The sequence below is a fragment of the Chlamydotis macqueenii genome, chromosome 1, assembly GCF_036417535.1.
Source record: "Chlamydotis macqueenii isolate bChlMac1 chromosome 1, bChlMac1.mat, whole genome shotgun sequence".
Taxonomy (NCBI): Eukaryota; Metazoa; Chordata; class Aves; order Otidiformes; family Otididae; genus Chlamydotis; species Chlamydotis macqueenii.
In genome coordinates, this window is record NC_141556.1 from 167,386,694 (window position 1) to 167,400,114 (window position 13,421).

Consider the following 13,421-nt stretch of genomic DNA (forward strand, 5'->3'; position numbering starts at 1 on the left):
ACCTAACAAAAAACCCCACAAAACAAACCCAAAACTAAATTACTAGTTTAGGTTTAGCATTAGACAAATTACAAGTGGACTGTGCCTGATAGTTTGAAGTACTTTATGTTAAATTATAAATTCAGTTGCCCATTACTCTGATGATTACTTATATTTTAGGACTCAATGCTTCTCAGATATTACAGTATGATATACGCTTTCCAAAGTATCTTAAGCTTTTTATGCATTTAAAGGATGTATTTAGGGGAAATGCTTTAGCTTTATAATAATAAAATACAGCTTTATATTTAGCTTTATAATATATGTATCTGGGCAAAGTTTAAAGGAATACTAATAATAATAAAATTAGTTTTCTAATTACCTATTTTCTAACTATTTTATAATACACTGCATAATGAGAATGTTTATCGTTGTGAAACTAATTTGTTATACAAATGGACCAAATCATAATCAGTCTTTTAAGAATATGAACATTTTTTTTCCTAATAAAAATGAGACTTTGACCCTTGTGAAGTTTTGTTGTGAAGACTTCTGAGTGTTTATTACTCTTTATGTAACAAAGGTTAAGTTACTCACCAGACCTGGTATGAAGAAGGAATCTTTTCTCAATCAGATTAGCAGAGAGTAAATACGTTTCTGTGTTTTCCTCTAAAATTTGTAGCCTAGTAGCATTTCTAAGATGATCTGACATTTTTCACTTGGTAAATTCTCCATTATTGATGATATCAGTTTCTCCCGTTTTGCTCTGTTGGTACTCTGTGGTTTTAAGTTTTTGGCTATCTTCTTCTAAAGCTCTGGAGTTTGCTAGGTCATGGGTATGCTTATGTTTCGTGGATGGGGCAGTATGAGTTTGTTGCCAGAAGTGGGGTTGATATAGAGTAACTAGATGCAATTTATGAACATTTGTGAAGGTTGTTGAGAAATATGGTCTAGTGCACACTCAGTTATCCTTATGGCACAAGCCTGTGTTTGAGAGCTAGAGAGTATGTTGTAAAGTAGCAAATACTTACTCAGTCCCCAGCTTTTCCCTCAAGTATTTCACAAGAATAACCCATTGCTTTTAAAATAAGTTGTAGGTTCTGGAATAGTTAAAAATAACAAACAAGTTTATGTTAAGCCAATGCTAATTCACTAACTAAAGGTTTTACAATGAACAGATTAATTATAATGATATACCTTTAAAATTCTTTCTTATGGAAGATCTAAGCTCTCCCAAAAGGTGTGAAAAATAAAGAAGAAATGGTACATTCATCTCCTAATTCCCATTATTTCAAATACAAGGATTTTCACTCTGGAATATGAATGAAAATGAATTGTTTTGATAGTTTCTAAAAATATATATTCTACTTCCCTGAAGAACTCTAAAATGTGAAGTCAAATGGGTGAATCATTTAAAAAAAAAGCAATTGAAATCAATCCCCTAGTTCTATATATCTAACAAGAGATGAGAGAAATTTAAGTCTAGATATTTTATGAATTTCTTATCTCTATAATGAGACAGCTTAACATTTAATTACAAATATTAAATTGAACTTTCTATAACCAAGAGGTCTTATGTCCATTTCTGCATCTCAATTACCTTTCCAAACAGAAATCAGACTTGCGTATAATACATTATTGTAAAGTAGTACTGGCTATAAAGATCTTGAAGTTTTCTAAGAACTCTCCTAATTGTCTAGATGTGATACTTCCTTATTGCTCTTATCTTATATTGAGACTATAAGACTCACAGTGTCATTTATATGAGTTGTACACAATAGAAAAGACCAAAACTGAAGAATAATAAAAATTAAGGTGAAGACCCCATAAAACAGCATACTTTCAACTCTTACTGTAATGACCTACATTCTTGCCTTTTCACATTTCAGTAATTGGAAAGTTCAACATCATTTGAACTTACTCAGCAAACATTTACACTGCTTTATAAAGGAATTAAAAGTTTGCTTCTGTTATAGGGGATTACCTAGTAAAGTTTTAACTTCATAAAATGAAACTTTATAGACTCACTCAAAATGCAAGATTCTGGGGGACAGCACATAACATCAAAGCAGTTTTCAAACCTATTTAAAAAAAAAAAAAATTACATCTCAGAGATATTTTGAATGCTATTATGAACAATCCTGACATTTCTCCTCCTCCATTTGTAGTTCACCATTTTTCCCCTCTCTATTTTCCCACTTGCAGCTCTACAGAGCTCACAAGAGGACTTGCGACTTCTGTCAACAAGAAGTCATCTTGGTAGATGCCACATATCGCTGGAAAGATTCAACACCAGGTTGGATGGGGCTCTGAGCAACCTGATCTAGTTGGAGATGTCCCTGCTCCTTGCAGGGGGATTGGACTAGATGACCTTTAAAGGTCCCTTCCAACCCAAACTGTTCTATGATTCTATCCTTCAGCGTATTTTCAGAGAGGAGTGAATTCTGCTAGGGAAGGTACTTGGACCAGTCGTGCCTGACTGAAACCTTAAGCACAAAGAGGAAATGCTGGATAAAAGTAGTGGTGGGCTCCCTTCTGAAAGACCTGCTATTTTTAGAGCTTTACTGCATCTTTTATACCTAAGAAAGACACCACAGACAGATTGCCAAAGCTTGTCTAGCATGGCAACTACCAGTCTTTGCAATAAATATGACGCTAGGGAAGATCTTGAGCAGATCAAAGGTAACCAGAGGTGTCTGTAGGATAGCATGAAGGAAATTGGAGCCTGTCATTATTTTATTTTTAAACAACTAGAAGAAATCTCTTGATCACAGAAATGGATTCTTATGGAGGACTCTGACAACTCCAGATTTCATAGAGTGCAGCATGGTGAGCACAAGTAAGGCAGGTGCTTTCCAGTGCCTGGGAGACAAATATGATACAGGTACTGGATGTGCCAGCAAAAGAACATGCTTCACTGGGTTTGGTGTTCACAAAAGAGAAAAAAAACTGACCAAGGATATGGTAGTCAATGGCAGCTTTTGTTGCTGTGACCATGAGACGGCAGAGTTTGAGGTCCTGAGGAAAGCAAAAGGCAGACCAAAGACTCTGATACTGGTTTGTTCAGGACCTGAAAAGCTCCCTTTCTTGGGAGGTTGCCTTGAAGGGCAAAGAAGCCCATGAGAGCTGGCCTGTCTTCAAGAGCAGCCTCCTCAATGTAGAAGAATAGCCCATCCTCAATGGCAAAAGAACAAGGAGTAACAGGAAAAGGTCGGCTTGGTCTAGCAGGGAACATCTGATTTGGCGTAAAAGAAAAAGGAAGAGCATGGGAGACGGAAAAGGGACAGATTACTGAGCAGGAGTATAAATGCAACACATGAGCATGGGTGGAATTAAACGACCAAAGTTCAGTTGGAGCTGAAACTGGTGAAGGGTGTGAAAGGAAATGGGAAGGACCTGAATAGACCCAGAGGCAGCAAAAGGAAGACAAGGAGAATACTAACCCTCCAGCAAATGGGAAATGAAAGCTGGTGATGGAAGACATGGAAAAGGTTGAGGTACTGCAGTCTTTATTTTCTTCACTCCCTATTTGTCTGATCTGTAGTACCAGACTTTTAAGCTTGTGGGAGAGAACTACTACCCTCCTATCACAGGCTTGAATTAGAAGGTATTCAAAAAAGCCGGAAATATACAAGTTCACAGCCCCTAACAAAATGCATCCAAGACTCCTGGAAGAGCTACTTAATGTCATTATGAGGCAGCCCTCTCCCATCCTGCAAAGGTAATTGCAACTGCAGAAGGATCTTGATAGCTGAGGAAACGCAAGTATCATTTTTATATTAAAAAAAAAAAAAAGACAAGAACAGCCTCCCTGCAGTCTTTCGGAAGATCATAGAGCAAGTAACCCTCACGGCTATATTGAGGCACATGAAGAACAGGAAGGCAACTAGGAACACTGGCATATATTTACAAAGGGCAAGCTGTGTGTGACCAACCAAACTGTTCTGTATGATGAGATGACTGATGTCTTGGCTGAGGGCAGAACAGCTGGATATCATTTGCTTTCACTTTAGTAAGGCTTTTGGTACAGTGTTCCGTAGCTAACAAAAACCACATGGAATTCAACAAAGGCAAATGCAAAATCCTACATCTCTGATAGAACAATCTGTTTTCAGTACAGTCTGGGGACTAACTGCCTAGGTAGCAGTTCTGTAGAAAAGGAGCCAGGATTTTGGTTAACAGCTAGTTGTCTGAAAGTCAGTGGTGTGCCCACGCAGCACGTCCCATACTATTTCAGTGAAAGTGTAGCCAGCATGTTTGTTTTGTTATGTTATATTAGGTTACATTACGTTATGTTACATTACATTACATTACATTGTGTTATGCAATGTGTTATTCCCCTCTATCTGGCATTTGTGAGACCACACCTTCAGGACAGTTTTGGGCTCCCAAGTGCAAAAAAAAAAAAAAAAAAAAAAAAAGAATTGACAGAGATCCAGAGGTGGACCTCCAAGGTGATCAGGACTAGAGCCCATTATGGGTAGGAAAGTCTGAGACAACTGTGTTTATTCATTCTTAAAATAAAGAAGGCTAGTGGGAGGTATCTTTTGCTGTCTTCAGCTACCTAAGGGAAGACTATATAGAAGAAAAAGCTTGACTTTCTTTGGAGTGATAGGACAACAGACAATAGATAAAAGTTGCAATACTGGAAATTTTTCACAGGATGGTGGTAAAGCATCAGAACAGATTGCCCCAAGAGGTTGATAAAAACTCCACCCTTGATGATATTTACAACTAAAACTGGAGATGAACCTGGGGGACCTATCTAACATTGCTGCTACACCTGACTTCAAAGTTGACCCTGGTTTAGGACAGTATTTGATGAAGCTGACTTCCAGAGGTCTCTTCCAATGTAAACTATTTTATGATTCTAAGTCTCATCTTCCCAGACCAATTATTTTCAAGATAAGTTTACTAAACAATCATTCTTAATGTACAATTATCATTCTATCCAGTTTATATTCAGTCTGAATGAAAATATATCTGATATCTAAACACACAGTTTTTCAATGATTTTTTTAAAATTATTTTTGTATACTTCATGTTAAAAATAAAAATACTGCTAATAGTCAGCTCTACATATAAAAAAAAAGGTCTGTTTTGCTATATTGTACTCCTTTGATTAATCTATCTTGTTTTCAGCATGTATTTTTTCTCTTGCTTACTTGTTTTTATAAATCATTGACTATGAGTAGCTGTGTGACAGTTGGTAACAATGGGGAAAAGCCTGCTATGGAAGTTGGATAGCATTAAGCAGTGAATTTTCAGCCACAGTATGTTTTCAGTATTTTATATTTGAAATACAATTGCAACTTCCCTCAGGGACAATTTAGAATTATTGTAAAGTAGGTAAGCAAAACAGACTAGAACATGAGTTGGTTGCAATGATAGAATGAAAATAAACAAATAAAATGCATACACTTAAATATGATAGGATTTATGAGAAGAGTTTCCTCATTGTTTTCACTCCTGAATTATTTAAGAGCATAACAACTGAATTAAATATGAAACATTTACCAATAGGTGTACTGGAAAGATGCTGAATGAAAAAAAAAACTGTACTAAGAAACTATGCCAAATACATAATGCAGAAAGTTTTATCAATAATCAAGGTTCACTTTAGTGCATCAGTGGTTCCTCTTGATTAAAAACTTCTATCATACATGAAAGGAAAATTTGCACAGAATAATATAGAAGTATATTAGCACACTAGAAAACATATAGTAGTGTTTATTATTACTAAACATATTTCTCTCTTCTTCTTTTCAACATTAGAATATTAGACATTTATCTTCTAACAAGAAGCTTTGAGGCTTAAGTCTCATGATATGTACCTTCCTTCCTTCCTTTGGCTGACAATTGTTTGACAGACAGTTGAATTTGCTCAGGAAGTGTCTATATGATAAACATTGAAAGTAGAGTGTAGGCAATAAAACCTTGTAAATTTTTTCCTCTTGTACAAGCATTCAGTATAAAAGAAACAGTGCATGACATACTTCCCCCCCCTTTCTTTTTTTTTTTTTTCTTTGTCAGATTTATCGTAGTTTCTCTTTCTTCTTCTCTTTTAAGTGCAAGTCTGCTGTGGTTTTTTTTTTTTTTAGAATTTAGGAAGGTAAATTTTAAACATGATCACTCATATTATAATTTCATCTGCTCCCTAATTTGTATATGTAATGAGTGAAAATCATAGGTTTTTAAATGTTGTGAACTTTCTAATTACAGTGGAGTGAAAAATATTTTTAATGTATGACAACTTAAAGTGGTGTACTTATTAAAAGTGAGGAAAAAACCCAGAAAAAAATACAGTGAGAACATCATAGCTTAGACTTGGAAAAAATCCCAAACCTCTACTGATTTTTTTAAGGGAATGGCTACTTGGGAACTTTTTCTTGACATAGCAATGGCTTGAAAAATAAAGTCTCAAAAATCCTAATCTTCTTGAATATATTTTTTATTTTATTTGAAATTTAAAAATACAAAAATAGGCAGAAACATATTTTTATATACTCTGAAATGTTAACTGAATTATCATGAAATTACCCTTTAAAGAAATTTAAAAAAAAAAGAAAAAGAATGGTTTGAAGATAAAAATATGAAACCAGGTCTATAGCATTTTATTAAAATTAAAAGCAAGGGTCAGTGTACTTTTTTGGGGGGGATAAAAAACAACAACAACAACAAAAAAACCACAACCCAAAACTACCAAAAACCCCCACCTTTTTGCTTTTCCGTCTTTGCTTCCCTTATCCATTTTACTAAGCGTGACTGCTACACGTTGCCAGAAAAAGTGATGTCCTGGTTAATACGAACCTTTATATATATATTTTTTATATATATAAATAGCTATATTTCAGATTTTAAGATAACATTTTTCTGAAGTAGCACAGTTCTTAGAATGATTTGGAAATTTATCTAGGAGATATCAGAGGTATCTATTGAGTTTGCAGAAGTCATACTCAACAAAGTAATTAGAAGGTCTCTGAGATTCATTTTAATACCTATGAACTAAGCATTGATTTCTAGTTTATAATGTAAATTCAGCTTTATTTTATTTAATTAAAATTGAGAATATCTGTAACATAATGTTTTCTTAGGGTTATTTTACTGTATTCTAAAAATAGTTCTATAAAAAAAATAAAAGAAAAATTCTTCAATATCTTCCTTTTTTTTACTTCCTTAAATTTTATTAATTTTATATATCCACCTTTCACACCACTGTTACTTTTTCATCTTCCTTTTGTAATCATTTTATCTTTTCTCTGCTTTTTCTATCAATTTTAATCCATTTTTATGTCTACATTCATTTGAACTAACATAATGAACAGAGTAAATTAACAATTTCTAGATGCTTCTAAATTCCAAGGCAGTAATACAATATGGATGGCTTATATCATCTCAGTAAAAATATCTCTCCTCAGGTTACACAGGCTATTTCTTTCTTCACTCTCTTTGTTTCCCATGGCTCTACGGCAATGTGAAAACTTACATGTAAGCAACTGATATAGTAAAATCTAGAAACTACAAAGCAATGTACATTGTAGCCAGCCTCACTGCATTTGAAAGATTGCATATGTACACAGACTTTCCTTCAGAACAGAAAAATAGTCTTGTTCTTTCTTTCTTCCTGAAAACAATAGTGGGAATTGTTGGGAGAAATATCTGGGGACCAACTGTTGAAGAATGTATGTAGTTATTTCATTTGTTATAAACCAGTGACCCTTTGAATCGATATATTTAAAAAAAACATCAGTCATGCTCAATGCCTTTGATGGATATAAAGGAGTAATAAGAAGCATCAAAATATATAAAGTAAATTAAGATGAAAATTAGGTTTTTATTGAAAATTAATAAACTCAGTAAACTTATCTGATCCTTTTCATAACACTTCAGTCTTTAGACTTTTCCACTTATAAACAGGCCTCAATAAACCTAGCTTCACACAAATGCCATCTCATTGCTGTATTCAATTCCCGTCTATCTCTCAAGCACACATTTATATGTGCGTATGTGTCAATTGGTATTGTCACTGCTAAGCATCACATCAGGGAAAGTGTTGGCAGCAGCAAAATCATGACTGAAATAGAAAGTGAAAAGAAAGTTTAATATATTCCTTTTAGCAGCTGTGAATCATTCTGTTACTTGTATTCAGACTCGTTCCACAGCTAGTCACAGCACAACCAGGGATGAAAAGATTTTCTGGATACGTACTTAATGGAAAGTAGATAAGATTTTTGTAATGGAAAAAGCTGTACTGGAATATAGTGTTGGTGCTTTCCATTTTGCTCAGAAAAATGTAAGCTAAATCTTTTTTTCATCTTTCCATTATCTCTTAATTGACTGGATAGTTAGTCACAATTGGCACATCTAGCTGACAGGCTTTATTTCTAAAGTTTGACAAGAAATCATGAATAAAATGTTCTAATTACATTAACTTTCAGGACTTTTTTTTTTTCAGAAAACAAATGAACAAAGATTGCCTTTCTGCAATTAGTTACCAAAAATTGGTATTTAATAGCTAGTCCTACATAGAATGTCCAGAAACATGTCTTATGAATAGACTATTTTCTTTCACACTATTTGTTCATTCCTTAAAAGTAACTGAGGCAGACTCAGTGCTTATGAGCTGGAGAAATAGAGAATCTTGTGATGATGAAGGCTGAAATGTGTCCTGTGACACCAGAGACTACTACTCCACCTGCAGTTCTGCAACTACAGAATAAGTTCGGTGCCCTGGTAGGAAATGAGGGGCTGGGAACGCTTTCCAACAAAAGAAACTGATACTGAGCCCTGCAGCAGTAGCAGCAAGAAGTAGTGAGTGATACCACTGAAAAGACTCCCTGCAGGAGGGAATGGTCATAATCTACCAATGTTACCTACTCTCTGGTGATGTTTGCTGCTTGCTGAGGCCTTGGACTGAGGATGCTGTTGGAAATTTGCTAAGGCTTGTCTGATCCTTGATTTATTAACCTCTATTGCTTTTCTGTGTGAGCACTAAATGCCAGGGGAGCTGCCCCGGGATACTTAGCATGTTGTGACTTACACAGCTCTGGAGATGAGATTGGCCCAGAGATCTAAGACTGTGGAGGCCTAGGATATGTTATCCTTGATCCTGCTAGTGTGTTGAAGAGCTTGAGAAGTGAACAGATCCTGCATGTCAAGACCAGATCCTCTATATCCTGGTGGCAGCAAGAGGATTTGGCTTCTATGTCTATGGGACCCTTTTGGAGAACTGAGGAATTGCTATTAAGAGGTAATATCCACCTGATAAAGTGGAACAAAAGCACCTTAGCCAACAGGCTTACCAGCCTGATGTGAACAGTTTTAAACATGCCAGAATGACAGAAGAGAAAGCTGAAAACCCACAGTCAAATGAGCAAGTAGTGGACCAGCTTGGCAAGCAAAGCATGAAAGATAATGTGGACAAGACACCTCAGAAGTAACAAATAAAACAACTTAAAAGGGCTTAGCTCAAGTATATTCACACACACACACACACACAAAAAAAAAGAAGTGTGAAGCCTGTATTATAACAGAAGATCTCTTTTTTTTTTGTAGGGGAATTGATATGACTGGGCGCCTCTCTGAAGTGTCTGTACTCTCACACACACACACACACACAGCATGAGGAATATACTGGAAGAATTAGAAGTCTGTGTGCAATTGCAGGGCAATAAACTCATGAATATCAGAGATGTAATAGACTAGTTTGCATGACTGATGTGCTGCCATGGATGCATATAGGCTTTTCAGGAAGGACAGGCCAAGACAATAGTGGTAGAGTAACCCTTTACGGGAATGCGTGGAGATCTGCCTGGAGATAGATATTATGAGTCAACTGAGAACCTGTGGGTGAGGATTAGAGAGGGTAGACCAATATGGGTCATGCTGTGCATGTCTACTACAAACCACCTGATTAGGAAGCAGAAAAACTCTAAGCCTAAAATTCTCAGAACCTGGGCCTCATGAGGGTGTAAACATCATCATTTACAAACTTATGAAATGTGGGGCAGACAAGTGGACAGTGAAGTAGATTGAACTGCAGAGTTCAAGGCATTATAAACAGTGGCACGAAGTCCAGCTGGAGGCCAACCATTAGTACTGCACAGCAAGGATTGACACTGGGTTCAATATTGTTCAGTCTCTTCACTAATGACTCAGATGACAGGACAGAGTGTACCCTCAGCAAGTTTGAAGATGATACAAAACGGGGATGTGTGGCTGATATACCAGATGAGTGCACTGTCATTCAGAAGGATCTCAGCAGGCTGGAGAAATCGTCAGAGAAGAACCTCATGCAGTTCATCAAAGGGTAGTGCAAAGTCTTGCACCTGGGCAGGAGTTTTCCTATACATCAATACATACTTGACACCAACCAACTGGAAAGCAGCTTCCCTGAGAAAGAGCTGGGGATCCTGGGGGACAACACACTGACTGCAAGGCAGCAATGTGGCCAAGCCACAAAAAGAGACCAGCAGCTTCTTGGACTGCCTGAGGAAAAACATTGCCAGAAGGTCAAGGGAGATAACACTCTCCCTCTCTCTTTATTCAGCAATGTTGAGGTTGTATCTGGAGTGTTGTATCTGGTCTCCCTAGTACAAGAGGGACGTAGACATACTGGAGCACATTCATCAAACGATCAAGAAGAAAATTAAGAGATTGGAACAACTGTCATATCAGTAGAGGCTGAGAGAGCTGGAGTTGTTCAGCCTGGACAAGAGAAAGCTCAGAAGGGATCTTCTCCCAGTATCAGGTATTAACATATCTCGATAAGAATATGGAACTAGGCTCCTCAGTTGTTTCCAGTGACAGAACAAAAAGAAATGGATACAAATAAATTATACTTAAGCATAATTTTATTATTAGTTTTATTAGGATGGTGATCAAACCCTGGAACAGGTTGCCCAGAGAGGCTGGCAAGTCTCCATCCAGGGAAATATTAAAAACCTAATTGATCACAGCCCTGAACAAATCTGCTGTATTTGACCCTGCTCAGAGCAGGCCAGTGAGACTAGATCATCTCCAGAGGTCCCTTTCCGCTTCAACAATTCTGCTTCTGTGATAAGTTTCAGTGAAACTTCATTGAAGGTTGAAGGCTCAGTATTACTTTACAGGACTGAGCTGCACTTATATCAGGGTTTCTCCCAGTTGAATATCAGCTTCTGTTCTAGTTGAAGGCACTGTCAAAAAACAATTTCATGGGGAATAGATAAGTTATATGATGATGATAGCTATTTTTTTGTCAACTACACTAGAGCCTCAGACTTTCACAAATTTTGGTACATAGAAAAATTATTGATGCACATGTGTTCTAGGTGATTGTATTTTGTATATCTGTGTCTTAACTACCAAAACAGGGGACTTTGTATTTTGTTTAGTTTGGTGTGTCCCCCCCTCCCACCCCCCCTTCTCCGTACACATATATATTTGTCACAACACTTGCATAATTCAAATTTTTTTTTCTCATAATTCTTCTTCTGTTCTACTAATCAGATTGCTCTACAAAAGAAACTGTGTCATCTTGGCACCTAATTCTTGTATCAGTTGCTAATTTCATTAAGACTAGAAGATAAATAGCAGTGAAGTGCTTAAATATCTTTAAACATCTCTGTTTAGATAATTACAGTGCACCACAATTACATTCAAGTGTGCATTGGGTAATGTTGAGCCAACTGTTCACAGAATAAATTCAGTCCATGAATACCTGGACTACTATTTTGTTGTCAGAAAATACAGGGAACATCTGTTACATGGACTTGTTAGGTGATAAAACCATCAGTATCTGTGGACAGCTATGTAACTGCTATAGTCATGTGAAGGAGATGGGCTGAAGTTATTATCTTTACTGCGGTGAGGCCAACACCAAAAACTGTAGATGTTGTTGTAACAATTCATCTCACATCCTTGCATGCAGTGATACAGCACTTTTCTTAATGTTTCATCTTAAAAACAGTTTGGCTAGATAGGACTCAGAAGCCTGACTGATTTTTATTTAAGTGCAGTGTTACTGTTTTCCAAAGGAGAAAGTTGAGCAAGCATAATTCAATAATATATTTCAATTTCTATGTAAAGAGAAAATGAAGTTATATATACCTAGAAGACTTGAGTGGGGAGTGGAAGTGAGGAAGGAAACAGAAGTAGATATTTGCATCATTTAGAGCCTAATTTACTTTGGTTTCTGTCAGTGATTACAACGAAATTCTACTTTACATGTCACTTTTCCAATGTAAGAAAAATAAAAACACTTTTCAGTGTTCATGTGCAAAAAAAAAAAAAAGATCAAAGCCCTCTCGTAAGTATCTTAAATAGGACAATCCAGTAATGGACAACATCACAGTTCAGAGAGTAGAAATTGAATTGGTCATGGAATAAAATTGCCTGCAGCTGGTAAATTCTTGTGAAAATTCTAGAACTGACATCTATCAGAGGATTTTTATCAAATATTATTCTGTAACTTTTCTAAAAAGCATTAATTTACTTTCTAATATAAGTAAAAATTAATACCTTAAGTCTTAATCTTCTGCTCTGAATGTTGGCATTTTACGTCTTTCTCCCATTTGTTCTGATTCCTTTTAAATACATATTTATACTTAGGTTTAATATGTAGTCTACATAGCCCTTATTCCACATACATGCATTTCATTAAACTAATCAACTAATTGACCATCAAAGAAACATAATTAGTTTTTATATTGATTTGAACACTTCACTACAGTATCTTGTTTATTTGACGTTGTTTATCTTTCTCCCCTCATCTTCGTTTTACGTTTACATTATGCTGTGCTTTGATATAGTCTTTTTAATCCTGGCAAAACAACACAGCCCATCTATGGATTATCAAAGTCAAAATTCCTGGAGAGATAGAAATTTAAGATATTGCATTTTTCTATTACTGGTTTAAATAGTTAATGTCATACTTTATTGTTTTGTCTATGCATTATATCACTGTATCTCAGTTCAACAAGACATGAATAAATGCCAAGAATCAAAAATAACTAAAATTTTATTGAATCTATTTTTTTCATCTGGTGAATATCAGGAGAATCATCAGTACCAAGGACATATTTGTTTACAGCTATGGTGGATTGACTGTGGCCAATTGTCAGATGCCAACCCAGATAATTTCTCGTTCGCCTCCTCAAAACGACACAAAGAGAAAATGGGATTAAAAAACTCATGGCACATCACTTACCAATTACCATCACAGGCAAAATAGATTCAACTTGGGGAAAATTAACTTCTTTTTTTTTTTTTTTTCCAATTAAAGTAGATTTGACTACTGAAAAACAAAGACAAATTAAAACACCTTCCCCACTACCCATCACTTCCTCCTAGGCTCCACTTCAATACTTCATTCCTGACTTCTCTACTTCCTCCCTGCCTTGCTGGGTAGCACAAGGGCATGGGGAATGATGTGGTGTGGTTAGTCCATAACAGTTCCTTTC